Here is a 25,995-nt window from a genome sequence, read left to right as displayed (position 1 = left end):
TCAAGCGGCCGCGCTCCAGCGACTCTGAAACACCTGTCATAATGAGGGCCACGCTGGACGCGCTCCAGCGATCTGTGAGCCAGCGTGTGTGTGTGTCGGTGTGTGTCTGTGTGGCACGTGTGGTAATGTGTATTTTGCCTTCCATTTGGACAGAGATCAGTTTCACCTGCAATGGCGCGGAACAGCACAAACACATAAACAGTAAACAGCAAACACAGCGCAGGTGTGGCCAAACATCTGCTCGGGTTACTGTGGTTACAGACTTAATACAAGAGAGCTGGCAGTTAAATGTAGATTTTGGCTGGCTACTCGTGTGTGTGTGTGTGTTTCTGAGTGATTAGTGTCTATAATTTTGTGCGTGTTTGTAAGAATCACTTAATATGAGCTAATGTTCATCACACTTCAAACCACAAATGATCAGAGCATTTTCAGTCTTTCAATGTGTGTATCTCAAAAATACCATAGTAATGGGGCCTGTTTACCTAAGAGGCTCTTCTTTTACCCTGAATGAATCCAGCTATACTCTTTTCTCCTACTTTAAATTACTCATCTTTATTTCACAGAATAGCTCCTATCTTTCTGCCTGCCGCCGTGGGAATTCACTCCATTTTTGCCATGATTTCTTTTACTAGAGAGGTTTTTCTTTTCTCTTGCCTTGTCTCTCTCTTTCTTTCTCACCTGCACAGAAACTCTTCCACAAAATACCTCAATCCGTCTGTCCTTCCTTTTAATGGTCCCCGCAACCCCCGCCCCATTCTTCTCCTTCCACCGTTTCTCGTCCTCTCTGATCCCTTCTGTCAGCTGAACTCTTTCATCTGTCCTTTGCCTTTATCTGCACCCCACTCGTCTGTCTGAAGGAGGGATGGAGGGTTCCCCTCTTTCATTTGAGTTAGAGATGTGCTGTTTTATGTTAACATGCCCAAGCTGATGCAGATAAAATCTGACAGTCTCTCTCTCTCTCTCTCACACACACACACACACACACACACACACAGCACAGCATAGACACACACACACACACACACACACACAGTTTGGGCTCACAGGAGGAGCAGCAAAAAGATACAGACTACTTTCGCTCCAGACATAAAGGGCTCAAGTTTTGGGAGTGACAACTAAATTTAAATGCAGGAGTGAATCTCTTAAATTATTGTTCAGTGTGTGTACAGAGCTCCTGACTGACATTAACATGGTTGCAAACTCAAAAATAAAATAAATTAAAATAGTTACAGTAACACAAAATCTAGCTAAATTCACAGCTGACTTACTCTCTGACCTGAGAAATGTTTTTATTTGTGTCTGATTCAAATTTAACTTATAACCGTAACATACATATTCACAACCATTTTAAATTTATTGAATGGGAAACTCTGAGTGTAAAATTTGGGATGGGTGACACTTTAAAGCCATAATTAACACAATATTTTTTTTTCCATAGGTAGAAATATTCTTACAAAACAGAGTGACACATTAATGACAAATAAAATTAAGATCACTGTAATTTGAACATCAAATTGGAATAATACCTTAACATCCACCTTGATCAAGATTCTGTAATATGTCACCAAAAAAGTCATTTGGTTTATTTGTCACAAATTCAACAAAATTATGCAACAGTAATTTTGAAAATCTAGCTGAATACACAACTGACCTGCAAATAATTTTTTTAAAGTTATTATTATTTTGATGTTTTTTTTTTTTTTTATAATTTGTATTCTCAAAAAGATTAGCATAGTGAGTTCCAACTGTAAAGTTGAATTGATTATATGGGACATTTTAAGATCGGTGACACATTGGACCCATAAATTAATTAACGTAATATTTGATTAAAATAAAATTGGATTACTGTACATCAAATGGGAACCACATCTGAAGCATTTTCTGTATAGATTCTTTGAAACAACATGTATTGTGAAAGGCACTATACAAATAAACCTGAATTGAATTGAACTGAACATACATCTTGATCAAGATTCTGTAATTTGTTAACTAAAAAGTCATTGGGATTCTTAATGTTCAGTTTACGTCTGGAGCTTTGAAAATAGGAGACACTCCCAAACATATGATGGCTGATATAGCAAAATTGTGACTGGAAGGAGCTCAGAGCGAGAATTTAAAAAATGCAATAAATTGCAAAAGAGAACTCATACAGGAAGTCATACAGGTTTGGAATGACATGAGGGTGAGTAAACGATGGCAGAATTTTACATTTTATGGGTATCACTTTAATGTTACTCAAACAACTAAAGAAAAAGAGAGAATCACTCACTTGTTTTGCCTGAACAAATTTTGCAGTTTTACATTTACATTTAGTCATTTTGCAGACGCTTTTATCCAAAGCGACTTACAATTTGGGGAACACATGAAGCGATTCATCTTGAAGAGGCAATTCGACAAAGGAAGTGCTTGTAACACCAAGTCTCAGGCATTGTTTAAATAAGTACAAGCTAGCAAGGGAAGGAATAAGTAAGGAGAAAGATTTTTTTTTTTTTTTTTTTTATGTGTAGGTTGAAGTCAAGTACTGTCGAAAGACTGTCGAAATACTATGAGTTTTAATAAGAATCAAGTCAATATTTGAATCAGAAAAGAATATGTAAAGCTTTTATTTCAATAACATAATTCAAGTCATCTTCACATGTGATTACACCCTTAAATGATCATTATATGTTTGTAGGGAGCACAGAAGAAGCCCTGATGGAACATTTTGCTTTTTAATCTACAATTTATGTACTTAATGTGTGACAAAGATGTTTTTGCCACTGCAATACTATGATGCCTTTCTTATCCATGTCTATACACTAACACTGTGTTTGCTCATGGGTGATATTTCAAACTAGTTGAGCTTCGATGATAATTAAAGGTGCTGTAAGCCATATTTGTTTGGATCACCACACATACGTCCCAACTAGCTGACAGATATCACCGAGATGGGCGCCGTGAGAAATCACACCTGTCTCTGAGAAAGCCCTAGGCCTGTAAACAGCAGAACAGAGTCAGGGGAGCGGCCCGCGCGCTTTTAATCAAGAACGTCCCAAAGTCAGTGGGTTTTTTTGAATGGGTTAAATAAGGTCTGTGGTTAACACAAGCTCAAAATACTTTTATTCTATGACACTTTATTCTATGAATTTTCTATAGACACTTTATTCTATTCTTCTAAATTTATTCTATGAATTTTTTTTTCTTTTTTTGTAAGCATTTACTTGACTTGAAAATTGACTAACAACTGGCTAAATAGGACTACATACAGTATGTTGCCTGTCGTACATTACATTAAGGTATACAGTGGGTACGGAAAGTATTCAGACCCCCTTAAATTTTTCACTCTTTGTTATATTGCAGCCATTTGCTAAAATCATTTGTTCATTTTTGTCCCCCTCATTAATGTACACACAGCACCCCATATTGACAGAAAAACACATAATTGTTGACATTTTTGCAGATTTATTAAAAAAGAAAAACTGAAATATCACATGGTCCTAAATATTCAGACCCTTTGCTGTGACACTCATATATTTAACTCAGGTGCTGTCCATTTCTTCTGATCATCCTTGAGATGGTTCTACACCTTCATTTGAGTCCAGCTGTGTTTGATTATACTGATTGGACTTGATTAGGAAAGCCACACACCTGTCTATATAAGACCTTACAGCTCACAGTGCATGTCAGAGCAAATGAGAATCATGAGGTCAAAGGAACTGCCTGAAGAGCTCAGAGACAGAATTGTGGCAAGGCACAGATCTGGCCAAGGTTACAAAAAAATTTCTGCTGCACTTAAGGTTCCTAAGAGCACAGTGGCCTCCATAATCCTTAAATGGAAGATGTTTGGGACGACCAGAACCCTTCCTAGAGCTGGCCGTCCGCCAAACTGAGCTATCGGGGAGAAGAGCCTTGGTGAGAGAGGTAAAGAAGAACCCAAAGATCACTGTGGCTGAGCTCCAGAGATGCAGTCGGGAGATGGGAGAAAGTTGTAGAAAGTCAACCATCACTGCAGCCCTCCACCAGTCGGGGCTTTATGGCAGAGTGGCCTGACGGAAGCCTCCCCTCAGTGCAAGACACATGAAAGCCCGCATGGAGTTTGCTAAAAAACACCTGAATAAGATTCTCTGGTCTGATGAGACCAAGATAGAACTTTTGGCCTTAATTCTAAGCGGTATGTGTGGAAAACCAGGCACTGCTCATCACCTGTCCAATACAGTCCCAACAGTGAAGCGTGGTGGTGGCAGCATCATGCTGTGGGGTGTTTTTCAGCTGCAGGGACAGGACGACTGGTTGCAATCGAGGGAAAGATGAATGCGGCCAAGTACAGGGATATCCTGGACGAAAACCTTCTCCAGAGTGCTCAGGACCTCAGACTGGGCCGAAGGTTTACCTTCCAACAAGACAATGACCCTAAGCACACAGCTAAAATAACGAAGGAGTGGCTTCACAACAACTCCGTGACTGTTCTTGAATGGCCCAGCCAGAGCCCTGACTTAAACCCAATTGAGCATCTCTGGAGAGACCTAAAATTGGCTGTCCACCAACGTTTACCATCCAACCTGACAGAACTGGAGAGGATCTGCAAGGAGGAATGGCAGAGGATCCCCAAATCCAGGTGTGAAAAACTTGTTGCAAGACTCATGGCTGTATTAGATCAAAAGGGTGCTTCTACTAAATACTGAGCAAAGGGTCTGAATACTTAGGACCATGTGATATTTCAGTTTTTCTTTTTTAATAAATCTGCAAAAATGTCAACAATTCTGTGTTTTTCTGTCAATATGGGGTGCTGTGTGTACATTAATGAGGGGAAAAAATGAACTTAAATGATTTTAGCAAATGGCTGCAATATAACAAAGAGTGAAAAATTTAAGGGGGTCTGAATACTTTCCGTACCCACTGTATTAAACACAATCACAGTGAATAGGAAAACCTACTTACTAAATTTGCACAAAATAGTCTAACTCAAACTTTCCAACTTGTAGATTTTAAACAAAGTCTTTCACTTTTATTTTAGCTTTTAACTACCAACTTTTGATTTTTACTACTTCTGGTTCTATTTAACCCTCTGGTGCTGTTCGGTCATTTTAGACCAGAAAAAAAAAAAAGTTTCAAATTTTTAAAAATCGCTACTTCATCGGAATGGTACAAAACTTGGTGACTTTTATGGCAGTCGCTATGTGACCACAAAAAAAAAAAAAAAAAATGGGGGCTTGATTCGAAAAAGCTAAATGGCTGTAAAATAAAATTGTCACACTTGTGTTGTTCGCAGTCAGAAATGACCGCCATTGGAAATGAATGGGAAATACGCAAAAATACAGAGATTTTTTTTTTGTGTGTACAATCTACAAATCATTCATGATGCAGAAAAAGAAAGGGGTGACACTCCAAAATATCAAAAGTGCAAAATAGACACACTCCGCCCATCCCCCATCCCCCACAGACACATATATATTAATTAGTGTGATTGTAACACAAAGCATGTTTCTGCAAATGCATGAAATAAAATCAATAATTTGGCCAAAAATGCAGTCAAAACACAGACACCAAAAAAGGGGTTACACACTAAAACATCAAGAGTACTAAACAGACACACTCACTTACACACACTCATAGACACACAAACACACAACAAACTATTATACACACACAAATGAACTGGTGTGGCTGTAACAATATGGCAAAATTGAGCCAGAAGACTCAAATAAGAGGTTGAAATCAGACTGATTAATCTCTGATAAAGCATTCCTGTTCATTTTTGTTAAATTTTGTTGAATTTTGATGTTTTGTGTAACAAAATGCCTTTGTCTGTGTTCAAAAAATCTAAACCTTTACAAAAAGTCTTTGAGAATGTCTAAATATATATCCAGATCCACAACTTAATAAAAATAAGTCATTACGCTAAAACCACTAGAGAGTTTATAAGCCTTTTATATAGAGCTATATGTGACCCTGGACAACAAAACCAGTCTTAAGTGTCAATTTTTCGAAATTGAGATTTATACATCATCTGAAAGTTGAATAAATAAGCTTTACATTGATGTATGGTTTGTTAGGATCAGACAATATTTGGCTGAGGTAAAACTATTTGAAATCTTGGAAAAAATCAAAATATTGAGAAAATCGCCTTTAAAGTTGTCCAAATGAAGTTCTTAGCAATGCATATTACTAATCAAAAATTAAGTTTTGATATATTTACAGTAAGAAATTTACAAAATATCTTCATGGAACATGATCTTTACTTAATATCCTAGTGATTTTTGGCATAAAAGAAAAATCGATAATTTTGACCCATACAATGTATTTTTGGCTATTGCTACAAATATACCCCAGCGACTTAAGACTGGTTTTGTGGTCCAGGGTCACATATAGGAATCTAGTGGCTAAAGCATGGAATTGCAGATGTTTTTCTTTGTTTTTACCAGATGGCAATAATCTGACTTCAAAAATTGGATTTTAAAGGCATTGTCTCTATTTTAACATGAAATACTGCCATAATACATCATCACTGCAGCTCTCTATTGCCTACATAGTAAATAAATGCCCATGATGGCCGCTAAGTGGACTGACAGGGCTTTGAGTTAGCAGAATGAGACTTTTATCATGCGAAATTGAAAAAAATGTATTAACGGTATTAAAAAAATTTCCTGCGCTAAACGTATCTAAATAATATCTGTACCAGAAGTTTGGCTCTGAACGTGCGTCATGGATTTAATGTACCATAAATGCCACTGGGTGAAATTTTTTTTTAGGGGTAGAAAGCGGTTGTAACTTTTATAAACATCTGAACTCTGTTTGAACAGAACCGTATTGAGCTCTCAAAAGAGAAGTGACAATGGTTTTAAGCTGCAGTGTAAACATGGTCATAGCGAAAGAGAGAAGGACAGAGACAGAAGAGGAGGAGACAGAGAAAGTAAGGGATTATGTGAAAGGGACACGCATTTAGTCCATATTTAAAGCTGATTCAGATAGCATGCAAATATTTGGTGGTTAATGTGTGAGTGTGTGTGAGGGAGAGTATGTCAGTCTCTTAAGAGTTCAGACTATTCTCACGTCTGTGCCACGTTGCTACGGGAAACAGTCTCAATGCCTATTGTTATGATGGAGAGAGAGAGAGAGAGCGCGAGTGTGTATGTGTGCGAGTCTTATATAACTGTCTGTACAAAATCCCTGCTTATGAAACGTGCGTTTGGAGACTTTATTGAATAGGATCTCAGTGAGGGGCTGAGTGCAGAATGACATTCTCTCTTCATGAGAGAGTGTGTCTGTGCTGAGGGCTGCAAATTTGTTAAGCTTGTGAAACTAAATGCATCTAGGAGGACAGAGAAGAACAGAATGCTGTTGAACCTTTCTCTCTCGTCTGAGTCTCTTTCAGTAATCATTACTCTAATAGAGCAATAACAAAACTGAATTAAAAAATGTATATACTTTATCCCTTTGAGAAAAAGAGATGGTGTTTGTGTGAGAGACACAGAGGAAAAAGCTTCGAAAATGAAAAAAGTTTGTTTAACAGCTGAAAAAATGTGATACATTGTTTTAGAAGACAAGGCTTTGTGTTGCAGGACACAAGGACAAACTGTTGTTTTCAAAGATGACATATACACACTCTTACCCAATGATGAGCAACATTCTCAAATCAAGATACCAACTTCTCAAAAAACAAGCAGAAACTATTTTATATGGAGAGTAGCTTTTTATTTAGCTATTTATTATTTTTATATAGGTTAGTATCCACTTTATCCAGCGCTTTGTTTGTTCTCTGTGTTAATTTATCTCGGTACTGTTTTACGGAATTTAAAAATCGCTCAGACGATTCTCTGCTTGACTGAGCAGAAAATGATTCCAAATGATTCAGTGAGCTGTTGTTTGGCTGATCAATTGAAAAGAGTTGTTCACTTGCGAATCAAGCATCGCATTAACACCTGTCAGCAAATGCGACCATTGTTGAAATCTCAACCTTTCCCATGCTTCCATGAAGCTTTGCGTGAGTTATGGGAGTAACGTTAAACTGTCAGCAACAATCAGTAACCGCCAATAAACTTGTCTATCGGCACGTGTCCAGAATTTTCACTGGCTGGTAGAAAGAAAAATATCTATAATTTTATTTAAAATATGATAAAAACGTGATTCAGTTCAATATATAAAAAATAACAATATGTTTAGTATTTAGTATACAATACCATTAAATGTATACATTTATTCCTATATTTATTAAATTAATACATTTAAGAATACATTTTACATCAGAAACATGTATCATTGGGTCTCGTATATCATAGAGACAAACAAATCACACAAGCTTTAATGGCTTAAGTTTCATATATACAGTGGGGCAAAAAAGTATTTGGTCAATAACAAAATTTCATCTCAATACTTTGTTATATACCCTTTGTTGGCAATGACAGAGGTCAAACGTTTTCTGTAAGTCTTCACAAGGTTTTCACACACTGTTGCTGGTATTTTGGCCCATTCCTCCATGCAGATCTCCTCTAGAGCAGTAATGTTTTGGGGCTGTCGCTGGGCAACACGGACTCCAAAGATTTTCGATGGGGTTGAGATCTGGAGACTGGCTAGGCCACTCCAGGACCTTGAAATGCTTCACGAAGCCACTCCTTCGCTGTTCGGGCGGTGTGTTTGGGATCATTGTCATGCTGAAAGACCCAGCCACGTTTCATCTTCAATGCCCTTGCTGATGGAAGGAGGTTTTCACTCAAAATCTCACGATACAGGGCCCCATTCATTCTTTCGTTTACACGGATCAGTCGTCCTGGTCCCTTTGCAGAAAAACAGCCCCAAAGCATGATGTTTCCACCCCATGCTTCACAGTAGGTATGGTGTTCTTTGGATGCAACTCAGCATTCTTTCTCCTCCAAACACGACAAGTTGAGTTTTTACCAAAAGTTCTATTTTGGTTTCATCTGACCATATGACATTCTCCCAATCCTCTTCTGGATCATCCAAATGCTCTCTAGCAAACTTCAGACGGGCCGGACATGTACTGGCTTAAGCAGGGGGACACGTCTGGCACTACAGGATTTGAGTCCCTGGAGGCGCAGTGTGTTACTGATGGTAGCCTTTGTTACTTTGGTCCCAGCTCTCTGCAGGTCATTCACTCGGTCCCCCCGTGTGGTTCTGGGATTTTTGCTCACAGTTCTTGTGATCATTTTGACCCCACGGGGTGAGATCTTGCGTGGAGCCCCAGATCGAGGGAGATTATCAGTGGTCTTGTATGTCTTCCATTTTATAATAATTGCTCCCACAGTTGATTTCTTCACACCAAGCTGCTTACCTATTGCAGATTCAGTCTTCCCAGCCTGGTGCAGGTCTACAATTTTGTTTCTGGTGTCCTTTGACAGCTCTTTGGTCTTGGCCATGGTGGAGTTTGGAGTTGGACTGTTTGAGGTTGTGGACAGGTGTCTTTTATACTGATAACGAGTTCAAACATACGCCATTAATACAGGTAATGAGTGGAGGACAGAGGAGCCTCTTAAAGAAGTTGTTACAGGTCTGTGAGAGCCAGAAATCTTGCTTGTTCGTAGGTGAACAAATACTTATTTTACCGAGGAATTTACCAATTAATTCTTTAAAAATCCTTCTATGTGATTTTCTGGATTTTTTTTTTCTCATTTTGTCTCTCATAGTTGAGGTATACCTGTGATGAAATTTACAGGCCTCTCTCATCTTTTTAAGTGGGAGAACTTGCACAATTGGTGGCTGACTAAATACTTTTTTGCCCCACTGTATGTATATATATATATATATATATATATATATATATATATATATATATTAGTGGTGGGCCGTTATCGGCGTTAACGTGCTGCGTTAACGCGAGACTCTTATCGGGTGATAAAAAAAATATCGCCGTTAATCTATTCTCAAAGTTGGGTTGGGAGCTGGGTCTATACTACGCAAGCTATGATGACTTTCACCTGATATTTTAGCGCGGATGTATACCTAGCAGAATTGCACTGTAGGGGGCGAGAACGAGTCTTCGAACCTGTGTGTATGCGTGCTAAAATGAATGCAGCTATGAAGCAGCCGGGTTTGCTTCAGGGAAAATGTATTTTTAAGAAGCTTCCCAATGAAGATCGGCAAGTCATTTCTGTCTCTACGTTACATGGTCACGCTCTCTGTATCGCGCGCACAGCGGAGTTCCGCCCCGGTTCGCACACACACACACACGTAAGCACACACACAAGTAAGCACACTCCCACTCCTATTTGTAAATATTAAGCCGCAAAACGTCTATTTAAATATGACTTCTGCGTGTCTCTGTGTTAATGTATGGCGCAAGACGCGCGGGTTTGTTTACTCATACAGAAGCCCGCGTGACACTTGCGGTGATATTAACGTCTGTCGTCTCACTAAATGAGGACATAAATACATGAACAACATCTCCAGAACTGCTCTGAGAGTCACTTCGCGAGCACTCGAGCGTTTCATTTGAGAAAAACTATCCTCATATCATATACACAGAAACGTAAAGGTATTCACGGCAACCCGTCAAAAAAAAAAGTTCGGTTTCACTTGAAGACATTGGGCAGAACATAATAGGCTACTACTATTAAAACTATTAAAACCTTATCTTTAAGGAATAATCATACAATGTCTTCAATGTTATTATCAATATTAAATTCTTGATGACTGCTAGTTGTTTACTACTAGTAGTGAACTTATTCTGATCTACTTGGCAGAATTCAAATGAGCCATTTTAATCTAGATTAATCTAGATTAATTCCAAGATTAATCTAGATTAATCTAGATTAAAAAAATTAATCTATGCCCACCACTAATATATATATATATATATATATATATATATATATATATATATGGTAAACTGCTTAATTACTTTTTCCACATCGATCTACACTCCATACACTATATTGACAAATCAAAAACAGACTTGTTACAACTTCGTAGATTTATAAAAAAAAAATTAAAAATAAAATGAAATAAGTACATTGCATAAGTATTCATTCAAGTATTAACTAAATATTTAGCTGAATCACCTTTACAGTCTCAAGTCTTTTCTGTTTGATGCGACAAGCTTTGCTCATCAGCATTTGACAGTTATCTGCCATTCTTCTCCTCACCTCTTCACATCTCAATCTCTGTCAGGTTGGATGGGGCAGATGCACATTTTCAAGTTTCTCCAGAAATATTTGATGGGGTTCAAGCCCAGGATGGGGCTGGGCCACTTAAGGACATTCACAGAGTTGAAAGCTACTCTTTCTGTGTGCTTAGAATCATTGTCCTGCTGGAAGGTGAACCTTCTGCCCAGTCTGAGGTTCTGAATGGCCTGGACTGGGTTTTCATTAAGGCTAATCTCAATATTTTGGTGTATTGAGCTTTTCTTCTACTCTGACGAGTCTCTCAGTCCCTGCCACTGAATAACAGCCCCACAGCATGAGGCTGCTACCAGCACACTTTACTTTTGGGATGGTACTCTGCAGGTGATGAGCAGTGCCTGGTTTCCTTCAAACACGATGTTTGGAATTGAGTTTCATCAGACCGTGATGTTTGTCCTTCTATAGGTTTCTCCCATCTGCATATATGATCATGGAGCTCAACTAGAGTGACCATCAGGTTCTTGGTCACCAGCCTAACCAAAGTCCTTCTCCATCAGTTGCTCAGTTTGGCCAGGAAGAGTCCTGGTTGTTTCAAACCTTTTCCATTAAGGGTAACAGAGACCACATGCTTCTGTGACCCTTCAATGAAGCAGAATTTTTTTTTTTTTTCTGAATTCTTTCCCAGATCTGTGGCTTGACGCAAACCTGTTTCTGAGCTCTACAGGCAGTTCTCTTGACCCCAGGGCTTGGTTTTTGCTCTGATATGCATCATCAGCTGTTAGACATTTTAAGACACGTGTGTGCCTTTCCAAATCATACCCATTCAATTGAATTTGCCACAGGTTAACTTCACTCAAAGTGTAGTAACATCTACAAGCAACATGAATGCTCCTGAGCTAAATTTCAACTGTCCCAGATAAGGGTATGAATACTTATGCAGTGGAATCATATAAGTTTTTTTTTTATTTTTAATAAATTTGCCAAGATGTTAAAAACCTGTTTTTTGCTTTACCATTATGGTGTATGGCGTGTAGATTGATGTGGAAAAAAGTAGATTAAAGCAGTTTAACATAAGGCAGCAACATAACATAACAAAATATGAAAAAAATGAATACTTTTGCAAGGCACTGTATATATGTAAATTCCCTTGAAAGAAACCATGCTTAGTGTTTAAAAAGAATGTATACATTTTTATTGACTCCATCTCATGCATTTATTTCTTTCTATCATGTCTTTGTGTAATTGTTTATTTTGGATGAATCAATGATTCAATGACAGTGATTCAGTGATGAACCAATGATTCAATGACTCATTAAGACAGTGTTGCCATGGGTTTCCGAATCTAAAGATATGTATGATCATTCGCCAAGAGCTATCTATATTTTAAATCACATGTTGTTTGGAAATAAGTGGATTGCAATGTAAATCTGTACAGTCTTGTCAACTGTACCGCATAAATGAGCTTCATCATAACAACGTGATTTAAAAATATTTTAAAAATAGCAACGCTGCTGCCCAACACCCGTCTACACAAACAGGAAAATATAGACACACGCTTTAACAACTTTTATCTTTTCCTTTGTGCTTTTCAGATTAATTAATCTTGCTGCATTGGGACACACTTGTCTCAGTTTTTGAAGTTCAGTTGTTGACTGGGCCACACAAATACTAAGCCATGAGAGATTTTACCGCTTCTGCTGATGGAAAACAGGTACATACAAATACAAAACGCTTGTCAAATAGTCACACATATTGAAAAATACAACAGGCACCAACCAAAAATCGAGTATATAAAATACATTCACATATAGTTGAAAAAATACTGTATGACTTGTAAACCTGGAAACAGGTCAATTTAGCTCAAAGGGAATTAAATTTGATTTTATAGGGAATTTGGACAGAATCACTGTTTTATGGCTGATCAACTGAATCAGCCAGCAATTCACTGAATGGCCTGTACAACATCAACTCTGCATGGATAGTAATATCCAAAATATAGTGAAAACACTATTTATTAGCACAGTAACAAAATCGGCAGTTTAAGACATTAACTTGTAAGCATAAAACACAAGATACTTCTCTTTTCAATATAAGACTTTATTGGATAAATCTATATAATATAAACTAATCTAACATACAAACACATAAACTCACACATTCACACAAGTTGCAGAAAAAGAGAAAGTGAGGAAAGAATGAGTTTAAGAGAGTGAAAATGTGGAATCCCAAGTTTATTGCAATATGTGCAATTGCTTAGACCTGAACAACCATCAATCATTTAATTAAGCCTCGCATTGAGTTCCTCAATGAGGCTAAAATTTATATTAAATGCACCAGTTCAGCTAGAATCTGGAGGTACTTGCGTTGCCTGTGTAGGGGATTCCCTTTTGTTGTGGTTTTTGCAGAAAGGGGTTTCCCAAGCGATGTCTTGGGCGTTGGCTGAAAAATGGTGTGTAGTCAGTGGCTGGTTGAAGTTTTGAGGCGGGCGCAGTCAGAGTTGGACTTTGTGGGTCGCGCCCCGGCCCTAGGGGCATAAAAAAAAGTCGAAGGGAAAAGCATGGCTAAGAAAAAAACTAAAAGCAAATTTTGTTGGTTTCCTAAATTTTTTTAACTGGGCTGTTGGACACATCCCAAATGGTGTCTTGACCAATTAGACATTGTCTTAGCTCGGGGTGTTGCCAAGTATCTCCTCCCAATACATGAATCAACATATTATCTTATCAGTCACATGGTCCGAATTTTCCCACTCTTGCAGAGAATAACATTTTACAAAGTATTGATTGATAGAAACGTTTAAAGCATGAATTTTCAAACTCATACATACCCAACGTGAATATAAACCTATACACTATTCAATAGTTATTCAAAAGACATACACAGTTAGTGATTAGGACATGATAGTCAAATTGTGTGGGTTACATACATAAAATGGAGTTATGCATAGAAATGATTAGTTGCTCATAAGTCCTTTTAGCATCATTTAGGTGCATATATACATGTAAAGGCAGTTTCTGTGCCATTCTGTGAACGTGACAACATGTTCTGTGAAGACCAGAGGTCAAAATGGTTTAGGAATCTCAGTCTGTCCTTTGTCTGCTAGTCAATCTGATGAAGTCTTTAGCTCATGATTTCTATCACGAATTTACATGTGATGGAGCATTTATTTGACCATTAATCTTGGTTACTTGCCCCAAATTTGACAAACTCCTTCCTGAGTTGGAATTGTCAATAAGTGTTCTTTTGTTTTAATGCTGTGAGAATGCTCAAAGCTGCTAGTTGGTGGCGGCAGGGTATTGTGGACAGATTTATGACGTTGTCTTGTTATCCTGGGCCTTTTTGTGGAATTTGGCTCTTTGGTTGGTTCCAACCATGTTCTGATCGAATCTTAAATTGTCTGATTCGCTCTGATACCCTGCAGACCACATAACACCTGCTCACTAAACACCCATAGTCTACAGTGGTTTAAAAAATATTTAGACACAAGGGGTAGTTGAAACAGTTAAAAACAAACAAACAAATAAATAAATAAGAATCATTTACTTGCCCTCATATCTTTCCACTGGTTTGACTTCATTGACTGTCTGCAACATCTTGTTTTGTGTTCTATAAAGACAGTATTACAGCTTTGAGTGACATGAGGGTGAGGAAATGAAATGGATTTTTATTTTTGTATGAACTTTTCCTTTAACATTTTTACTTGTTTTATAGGATAGAGCCACATCTGTGAAAGAATCATAGTAGCATGACGTAAACAACAGAGTGATATCTTTTGTTTGTTTATCATGAAACCATCAAGTTTAAATTGAGGTTGTTTTCTAAATCTTTTAGCGGTACGATGTTGATATTTTTGCTCTGTTTGGTCCAGATCTGTCATTTTAACTACACAGTTGCCATGTCTGTTTGGCAGATAACGCTGATTGACAGCTTGTAGTCTTGAACCCTTGCTGAGGGTTTCTTTTATGAGTTTGTGTGTGTGTATGTGTTAGGAGCATGTATAAGGCTGTATGAGAGTTTATTAAGTATGCTGTGGCTGGAGGTCATACCCTATATGTGTGTCCATGTGTGAGTATACATTCAAGATGTGTTCAAGTGTTGGGGCAGAGTGATTTTCTTGTTACAGCATGATGATTTAGTTCTTCTGCACACCACAATTGGATGATGATAGTTCACTCAAAAAAGAAAATTGTCATCATTTACCCACCTTCAGGTCATTCTAAACCTGAAAGACGTTCTTTCTTCTCTAGAATGTAAAATAGGACTCTCATGTGTCATTTGTGTGATTTGAATATGTGCATATATATATATATATGTAGCATCAGAACGAGTCAGACAAAACTAAGATTCGATCAGGACATCGAAACATGAGGAGCCGAAATTCCAGGAGAACATGACAACGTCGTAAAGATGCCTATCTCCGACCTCTGGAGCAAGCCTAACCAACAAGCCTCTTCCAGAACAGTTTGCAACATTAAGACAAAAGAACACTTATTGATAAGTGTTCAACGCAGGAAGGAGATCGTCAAATTTGGGGTAAATAATCAAGATTAATGGTCAAAGAGATGGCCATCACATGTGTTCCACGAGAGAAATCACAAGCTTCTTTAGATTGACTCTTCCCCCACACATAGAAGACAAAGAACCAGAGGAAATCCTTCTGTCCAAAGAACATGTCTTTTGGTCCCCACAGATCTACACAGAGACTTTCTTTTTCATATGCATATAAAATCATCCTAAAAGGAACTTTTCTAGGCATAACACTATATTATGTATGTAACCACACATCATGTTTTAAGCACATATTATGTATGTCTTTCTAATAACTATTGAATGACTTTAAGGTTAGTCGTGTTTGGTATGTATGAGTTTGACATTTCTAGCTTGAAACGTTTCTTCCAACTGATTCTTTGTCAAATGTATCATATTCTGGTTATAGAAATCACATCCAAAATTATACTTTGCAAGAGTGTGTAAAATTCAGACCATGTGACTGATAACATGCTGATTTATGATGGAAGGAACAACCCTAGCTAAGATAATAGCCTATCTAATTGGTCAAGACACCAGATGGGATGTGTCCAAAAAGCCGAGTTTAAAACCTCAGGACACCATCAAATCGCCTTCCTTCTCTCTCATCCTTCTCTTCTCTCTCATCCTTCTTCTCTTCTCTCTCATCCTTCTTCTCGCCACCGCGTTTTGACGCTGTTTTCGCGCTCTTTGAGCGTGCTCTGGCCTACAGGCCAGTTGCTACTTAACACCACGATGAGAAGAAAAACCACCTAGTCTCGTTACTCATTTTATTCTTTTACTTTAGTTTCTTTTCTTTCCGTTGAGTCTCGTGTTCAAAAGTTAAGTTTGCCGCAAAGTCCAGCTCCGACTGCACCCGCTTCAAACTTCAACCAGCAACGGACTCCAAGACCATCCTCAGCCAACACCCAACCATTGGCTTCCCAAGACATCACTTCAAAGACTACTGAACTTCCAGCCAATCACCAACTCGGGAAAACCCCTTTCCTGCAATGACGACGACAGACGGGAATTCCTGTAACCAAAGGCAACGCAAGTAAAACAACTCCAGATTCTAACTGAACTGGTGCATTTAATATAAAATTTAGCCTCATTGAGAAACTCAGTGCGAGGGTTAATTAAGTGATTGATGGTTTGTTCAGGTCTATGTGATAGCACATATTGCTATAAACTTGGGATTTCACATTCTCATTCTCTAAACTCATCCTTTCTCTCTTTCTGCAACGTGTGAATGTGTGAATGCGTGTGTTCATGTTAGATTAGTTTGTCTTAGGTTTATATAAATAAAGTCTTATTTATATTCAAAAGAGAAGTATCTTGTGTTTTGTGCTTACAAGTTAATGTCTTAATCTGCCGATCTTGTTACTGTGCTTATTAATAGTGTTTTCACTATATTTTGTATTTTAATATCCAGTGCAGAGTTGATGTTATACGGCTCGTTCAGTGAATCGCTGCCGACTCAGTGATCAGCCACAAAACAGTGATTCTGTTCAAATTACCTATAAAATCATAAATGATTCCCTTTGAGCTAAATTAAAATTATATTTATGTATCAAACCCTACATATATATATATATATATATATATATATATATATATATATATATATATATATATATATATATATATATATTGCATATATATATTATAGTGCTTTCTGTAATTTTTGTAGATTGTCAGAGAAAATCATACAGGTTTGTGATGACGTGAGGGTGAGTAAATTAGTTTTCATTTTTGTTGAACTGTCCCCACTCGGGTTCTTGAGTCATTTCATTAATGCGGTAACACATTTCTCCATCTGGTATGCACTTGTGAAACTGTTACCTGGCAAATTCTAAAGTATTTTTGATGGAAAAAAGTTAAATGTCTTGTAGATGAGAACAGATGTTAGCTGAAAGCACTGCTGCCCACACTGCAAGCGAGAGTCAGTCGTCTGTTAGAATATCTCTTGTTGTCTTGTCTGTAAAAATTTCTGTCCTATGGAAAAACGCGTGTCAACCCCACTGAGGCGTTAAACGTGGTCTTGATGAATTTCTTTATGATAAAGTCTTTTCTTATAATGAGAGTGACAGGTAATTGGGAACAAGCATAGTCGTTTTGTGCGGGAATGTTTATGTCATAATTGAAGGCAGTGGGAGGCTTAATGTTTCCGCTGGATGACGAATAAAATGTAAGCAATTTGCATAAAAGATAATCAAATCGTTTTTGTACAGCAGTTAAACAATTTTCACTTTTTAGCATTTGTCATGTTATGTAATATCATTATTTCTGAGGTACAGTGGAACATATGCTGTTAATTACTGCAGAGAATAATTTCAACAGTGTGTAAAAATGTACAATATCACACCATTAATGCAAGTTTCTAGGACAAGCCACTGACATGAAACATAAAATAGCCACAATACATGTACTTGCTAGCATGACTAGTATGACCAAATCACTTACGAACTTTGTCTGTGCAACGTTATACCCAGTTTCTCAAGTCATCACCATGTAAAAGCCAGTGTAACTTTTGCATAATACACAAGGAAAGGGACTTGTTTACAGAAAAATCCACCCCCAGGAATTACATCGGTAATGCATAACAGAAGTTCACCCACCAAGGAAGGTGATGACACCACTAAAATGATTTGGGCAATATTACAGCACAAATAGCACGTATTTTTGTACGGATGAATTAATATAAGAGCTTTTACCAAAAATGTGTGCTGCACTTTTCTGCTTTTAAGCTTTCCAGAATGCCTTCCCCCCCTAGACTTCTATTCTATTATATTCTATTATATATGTTTTTACAAGCTGAGGGAGAAAGCTATTTTTTATATATTTTCATTTTTGGGGATCTAAAAATAATATGTTGTCACAGAGAAAACTACCCAGTTTTTCAAGTCAAAATTATTATCGATGGTAATCACCAGCATGAACCCGGAGCATTCCGTAAAGCATTGTGACAAACTGCATTTTTTCCATATTTTGTGGAACTCACAAATAAGATCGTCATATATAGTACCTTGCACATCCCTCTAGCCTATAAACAACACCGCATATAGCTTTCATTTCCAGCATTTTACTGCCAAGATTTACTTTTAAAGCAGCTGAAATCACTGACATCAAGATGTGAACTCAGGTCTGCCTTTCCAACTTTCTCTAGCTAGCAAGCAAGATAATATTAACGGAATCAATATGCCTGAGGTCATGTACTCGTTTTTACACACCAACATCATGAATTCAAAATGGCCACTAGCCCGGGGCTCCTCATTCGCCTCCCCTGTGAGCCAATTTTTTGGTCTGGTCGACTGGTTAAGTTTGACACATGGCAGAATGCAAGTGAAATGCTTTCAATGAGAGCTTGCTAGGCGGCAGCCGAGGTGTGCTCACAGGATCAGAACGGCAACAAGCTGACCTTGAGAAACATATTGTGAATGTGAAATCTGTGAATGTGTTTCAAAGTGAGGGAAAACTGAATTTCTCAAACTCGACAACAAACAAACTCTTTCTTTCAGTTCTTGGAAAAGCAACAGCTACCTGGCAGCTACTAACTGGCAGTAGCTACTATTGTGGCGGCGCTCTGGTGCCCATAATTGACGGTGCACTCCTGACTGAAGGGAGGGAGAGAGAGAGAGAGAGAGGCTGTCCGTGATCATGGAGGTGGAAGAGGGGTGAGGCTCTTTGAGGTTATCTCACGCTGAGGGAGTGGAGCAGAAGTCGGTGTCGGTTGAGAGTTGCTGTGTGGCCTGTGTCTGCTTAGCTAGTGTCTAGGGAGAGAGAGAGAGACAGGTTTCCACACAAAACTGGGGCACCAGCATCTTTTTTGCTGATGAACTCAAATCTGTGTCAGATGTGTTTTTTTCTCCCACGTCACCTGCTGCCCACGTGCCTGTGTTTCGCCCTGTATTAGATGCTGAGATCCATGCGGTGTAAGAAGCACGGTAACGCTGATTGGTACACAGAAGGCTTGTCTTCACACAAGCTATAATCAATTATTCATGCTTGCAGCAACAAGTCGCTCCTCTGATAATGCAATTAAAAATTAAATGGAGTATTTTGATAAACAAAACACAAGGATTTTCCGAAGTCTTATAAAAACTGTAAAAAAAAAAAATCTACTTTGGTTTGATCTAAATGTGAAATACGAGTTAGCTCCAGATCACTCCCACGAGACAGCATAAGGCATTCTAGCAGGGCTAAAAACCTCCTTCAGTATACATATGTGGACACATTTAGACACGCTGTGACTCACTCCTGTGCTCTTAGACATTGGCTCTCGTTCTCTCTCTTTCAAGTACTAACGCTGATATAAACATAATTGGCTTCCTTACATTCGGTCGGTAATGCAGATCGAGTCTGTTGAGGTATTGATGCATGAATCACGTACACACTCACAGCACATTCACTATCGTAAAGGACGTACTGGAGCGTGAATGACTCGAATCATTAAAAATTTCATCCTGAGAGCCTCAGATCATCCGGTTACACACGCATGGGGGGAAATGCACACACAGACACACACCTGTTTCTTCAGTGTGAAAGAATATGCATTGCATATCTTTCAGAGGTCAATCAGCTGAAGCTGAACGAGATCTTTCATTATCCTCTGTGGTGGGTAAGGCTGGTGGCAATATGAAAATATTCTATTCTATTCTTCTGTTCTATTCTATTCTATTCCTTCGTATCAGTCAAAGCTATGTTCAGACAGCTTGATATCTGTATTTACAAACAGGTGTGACTCAGATTATGCTATACACACAGCAGACAGATATCTGTATGAACAGTTAAACAATGTCAGTCCCCTTTTTGAATCCATGATAGCCCTGAATAACATCTGTAACTATTGTGAAAACATAAAAAGGTTTGGTAACACTTTAGTATAGGGACCAATTCTTACTATTTGCTTATTAGCATGCCTATTATTAACATATTGGCTTTTTACTAGTAGTTATAAAGCGCACATTCTGCATGACCATATTCTACACCCCTAATCCTATCCAATACCTAAACTTAACAATTGACTAACTGTTAATAAGAAGCGAATTAGGAGTGTATTGAGGCAAAAGTTGTAGTTAATGGTTTGTTAATGGCGAGAATTGGACCATAAAAGAAAGTGTGACTCAGTGTTTAAATATCAGTACATAGCATTGTGCTTTTAAAGCTTTAATGTTTTTTTTTTAGGGATGCACTGATATTAAAATTCTGAATGAATAACACTGATAAATTGATAATTATTTTCGTGTTATTTTGTCAAAATACATTTGAAATAACACACAAAAAAATAAAATCCGGGGGGTTTTTTTATGCTTTTAGTGAATTTAGGCACATCATTATGAAGTTTTGAAAAAACAGAATAATACTGAAGATTAAATTTAATAGTACAAAACTATCAAATATTAACTTTGTGTTAGTTGTGGCCCATAGTGGCCAAGGTAATCTGAATGTAAAAACAAGGGAAATGAGCACAACCAATGAAACATTAATATAAGCTGATACATACTGCCTTTCAAAAGTTTGTGATTAGTAACATTTGTTTTTTTCTTGGAAAGAAATAAGTACCTTTTTGAGTAAAGATGCATTAAAATCAATTTAGACAGTCAAGTCATTTATAATGTTACAAAAGATTTCTGTATTAAGTAAATCCTGATCTTTTGAACTTTTTTGAAAATAAATATTAGCATAAAATATTGTTAATTATTATTTGTCATAATTATGTTTTTACTTTATTTTTGATACAGCTTTGGTGAACATAAAGAACCTTCTTTCAAAAACATTCAAAAATCTTACTGATCCTGACCTTGTAAATGCTAGTCCATGAATTCATAAACCATCTCTTATACTGGCATATATTAGATGTGGTGTATGGATATTTTACGTATAAAATTCCCGGTTTATGCTGTTTTTCATTCATGTCATAACTGCTCATATCATTAAAATCATCCATAGTCCTGAAAGTTTAAGAGAGTCATTTTGGTTATAGAATGCAGAATCTCTTTCATGGCATTTAGCACTCCAGATTTGGCTGGCACTGGTAAAATGCTGCTTACTGTGTGCGTGCATTTTGTCTACAGCTGTTTAATATATGTACACAGCAGTATATTCATATATATAATATTCATATATTCCCTCATCTGAGTCTAACTAACCATAGCGCACAGCTCTACTCTAACATTCAGAACCAGTGGCAGGTCAGAGGTCACAGACAGGGCGTTGGCACATCGGATTCATATGCAGACAGACAACAGTATTGTGATGGCAGTGATTACCAGCAATGGATATCCTTGAACAAGTGTGTTTGTATAAATTAACTCCCAGTCTTCTAGTTTAGGTAGCAAAAGATACTATACATATTTAATATTTGCAATAAATATTGCATTACTAGGACTACATGCTCACAATAGGCTCGCTCTGTGTGTGTGTGTGTGTGTGTACGTACCCATCCTCCCCATGGGATGTAACATATGATACTCCCTGACTTAAAAATCAGGGCACACTCACACATTGTGACTTCTAATAAATGTTTTTGGGGAGTTAAATGTATTTAGAAATAAATGGCAGACTACTCTCTCTCTCTTTCTTCCTTTTCTTTCATGTATATTTGAGGAGCACTAATGCATTTGTAGTGTCTTTCTGCTGCTGCTCATCACTTCTGAATTACAGCAAATGACAGACTGTCTTTCTCTCAGAAATATACATGCATGCATACGTGCCATTTGCCGAGAATTTAATGATTTTTACATTGAGAGCTCTTCTAATCCTCAAATGTAAACAAATGATTTACTCACACACACACACACACACACACACACACAAATGTATAAAGGAAGTCTTTCTAGCCCCATCTCTCTTTCAAACATGCACTCTCTCTTGCTTTTCCGTCATGTGTATTTAAGACCGGCATGCTGCATGCGGAACAATCTGGGGAGTTTATACGGGTTATTCTGTGGATAAGCTGAATTAGTCACGTACCAGAGTGGCTCCAGTGGAACGTTCCCTGATCAGTCTTTTGGTTGGTTTGCTTTGAGTGAGATTCTCCTCATGTCTTTCTCCTGACAGCTGGAATCCTAACTGGGAATAACCACATCCCTAATCCTGTGCGAAGTGAGACCACAGAGCTATTTATGCTACATAGAACATCTTCAGCTATCGTGCTTGAAGTCACCATGAAAATGGACAGTTCTTATTTTTTCATGGACCATCGCAATGTTTATTTTGCATGATTTATCCTTGCGTATCTGATTTCTTAATTTAATTTATTTACTTCCCCCTCACAATGACAGCTCTGATGATGACCTGTCAATCACAAGAGATCGCAAACGACAATCCAATGATCCAATCAATACTCAATGGATAAAGTCAAGTCCCGTCCCACATATTTTTCCTGTTCCAGAAGCTGCTTCACTCAGATATACAACACTGTAAGGAAGAAAGACTGTCACGCTTTCGGTTTCATGCTGACTTTAACTCATGTTGTGTTCTTCATGAACTTAGTCTTTTATTTATTTATTTTTTTTTAGGATTTTCGCCCAACTTGTTACTCTTATGGAGTTAAAGTGTAAAAATATAGCGTATAATAACTTAGTCATTTTTTATTTGTATTTATTCCCCCAACTTGTTACTCTTATACTATATTGTCACCAAATTTTGGATTCAATATTTTTATTAACTTATCTTTATTTTTTTTAAAAACAAACAAAAAACAAAAAACAAAGAAGAATCCAAGATTTGGTGATAATATAGCATAATGAGAGATTTACCAGCAATTTTAAAAAGGCTGGTCATTTTTGACCGGGAACATGAAATTTTAAATTAGGTAAAGGATTTTCAGCACAGCAAAAGGGTTCAAAACGATTAGTCTATGCATTTGAACATATTCTAACATCCCATTTCTGAAAAACATCTCACTCAAATGAATGCTGCATTGCAGTACTAATTTTGCTATGATTGAATGGACTACTATTTGCCTACTTATTTTCTAAAATAGCATTTATACTTTTTTACCTTATAGAAACAATCTTCATTATGCAACAATACTCATTTTAATATGCTACAGTGTTGTCTGTCACATGACTTTATTACATTGCATGTTTAATTGAGCATTCATAAATTACACAAGTACGTCTATTTGTTGAAAAGTTACAAGAGTTCAGAATGTGCTGCATAACAGGAATGACCCTCTTAACCCTTGGCGGACAATAAAGTAATGTGTCGAGAAGGACGTGGCTGATATTACTTCCAGTTAATTTGTTCCAGAGGAAATGGAAAGTAAACACATTGGCTTCCTTCACTAACAATGCATATGCAAGTATTTGTGTATAAAATATGTTTGTGAGTGCAGCCACACAGTTGTCATGATGAAGTTTTAAGGTGAGAATCTTTGCCAAAGAACCTTTACTTGTAAAAAATATTTTTGTTTATAATTATTTTAGAGTACAAATTATGCGTTTTATCTTGGATATGTGATGCATATAATAAGCAGCCTGTACTGTATGTACTGGTCCAAAACATAATTTTGTATAGTCTAAAGATATTCATTGTGTTTAACTGTCTTTAAGGGTGTGCGTGTGAGAGAGAAAGAGGCGCAGCTGTGTGAAAGCATGCACTGTAAAAAATGGCCGTGATTTTAACGGTAAAAAACTGTGAAAATGCTACAGTAAAAACCTGATAAATGGTTAACGGTAAGTTCCCCTAATACACTGAACAAAATTATAAACCCAAAACTTTTGTTTTTGCCCCCATTTTTCATTAGCTGAACTCAAAGATCTATGACTTTTTATATGTACACAAAAGGCCTATTTCTCTCAAGTATTGTTCACAAATCTGTCTAAATCTGTGTTAGTGAGCACTTCTTTGCCGAGATAATCCATCCACCTCACAGGTGTGGCATATCAAGATGCTGATTATGACAGCATGATTATTGCACAGGTGTGCCTTAGGCTGGCCACAATGAAAGGCCACTCTAAAATGTGCAGTTTTACTGTATTGGGGGTTGTTGATTGTGGCCTGTGGAATGTTGGTCCACTCCTCTTCGATGGCTGTGTGAAGTTGCTGGATATTGGCAGGAACTGGAGCACGCTGTCGTATACGCCGATCCAGAGCATCCCGAACATGCTCAATGGGTGACATGTCCCAGAACTGGGATGTTTTCAGCTTCCAGGAATTGTGTACAGATACTTGCAACATGGGGCCGTGCATTATCATGCTGCAACATGAGGTGATGGTCGTGGATGAATGGCACAACAATGGGCCTCAGGATCTTGTCACGGTATCTCTGTGCATTCAAAATGCCATTAATAAAATGCACCTGTGTTCGTTGTCCATAACATACGCCTGCCCATACCATAACCCCACCGCCACCATGGGCCACTCGATCCACAACGTTGACATCAGCAAATCGCTCACCCACGCGACGCCATACACACTGTCTGCCATCTGCCCTGTACAGTGAAAACCGGTATTCATCCGTGAAGAGAAAACCTCTCCAAAGTGCCAGATGCCATCGAATGTGAGCATTTGCCCACTCAAGTCAGTTACGACGACGAACTGCAGTCAGGTCAAGACCCCGATGAGGACGACGAGCATGCAGATGAGCTTCCCTGAGACGGTTTCTGACAGTTTGTGCAGAAATTCTTTGGTTATGCAAACCGATTGTTGCAGCAGCTGTCCGGGTGGCTGGTCTCAGACGATCTTGGAGGTGAAGATGCTGGATGTGGAGGTCCTGGGCTGGTGTGGTTACACGTGGTCTGCGGTTGTGAGGCCGGTTGGATGTACTGCCAAATTCTCTGAAACGCCTTTGGAGACGGCTTATGGTAGAGAAATTAACATTCAATTCACGGGCAACAGCTCTGGTGGACATTCCTGCAGTCAGCATGCTAACTGCACGCTCCCTCAAAACTTGCGACATCTGTGGCATTGTGCTGTGTGATAAAACTGCACATTTTAGAGTGGCCTTTTATTGTGGCCAGCCTAAGGCACACCTGTGCAATAATCATGCTGTCTAATCAGCATCTTGATATGCCACACCTGTGAGGTGGATGGATTATCTCGGCAAAGGAGAAGTGCTCACTAACACAGATTTAGACAGATTTGTGAACAATATTTGAGAGAAATAGGCCTTTTGTGTACATAGAAAAAGTCTTAGATCTTTGAGTTGAGCTTATGAAAAATGGGGGCAAAAGCAAAAGTGTTGCGTTTATAATTTTGTTCAGTGTATATACGGTGAAAAACTGTAATAGACATTTCAGACAATTTTATGGTGAAATACCGTTTTTGGAAGTGAAAAAGAATTCCCTGCGTTGTATTTCAAATTTTGTTTGAATTTGATGTTTTTTCTTTGAAATAACTAGGTTTCTTCTTAGTTTTTTCTTATCGGTTATGTTTATTAGGGTTGTATGTTACATCTAATGTTGTTAAATTAATGTTTATTGCATATTTC

General features: G+C 37.8%; 1 protein-coding gene across 1 annotated transcript in view; it reads left to right on the top strand.

The window, feature by feature from the left end:
• Positions 1-9,835: 9,835 nt before the first annotated feature.
• Positions 9,836-25,995, top strand: part of tenm1 (teneurin transmembrane protein 1) — a 211,156-nt gene continuing 194,996 nt past the window's right edge. The window contains exons 1-2 of the mRNA XM_058775128.1: positions 9,836-10,161; positions 12,644-12,762. The gene's annotated coding sequence lies outside the window, so the exon portion shown is untranslated. The remainder of the gene's footprint in view (positions 10,162-12,643; positions 12,763-25,995) is intronic.

Source organism: Onychostoma macrolepis, chromosome 05, assembly GCF_012432095.1.
Source record: "Onychostoma macrolepis isolate SWU-2019 chromosome 05, ASM1243209v1, whole genome shotgun sequence".
In the NCBI taxonomy this organism is placed as follows: domain Eukaryota; kingdom Metazoa; phylum Chordata; class Actinopteri; order Cypriniformes; family Cyprinidae; genus Onychostoma; species Onychostoma macrolepis.
The sequence above is the reverse complement of the archived record's forward strand: the minus strand, read 5'-3'. Positions and strand labels throughout refer to the sequence as shown.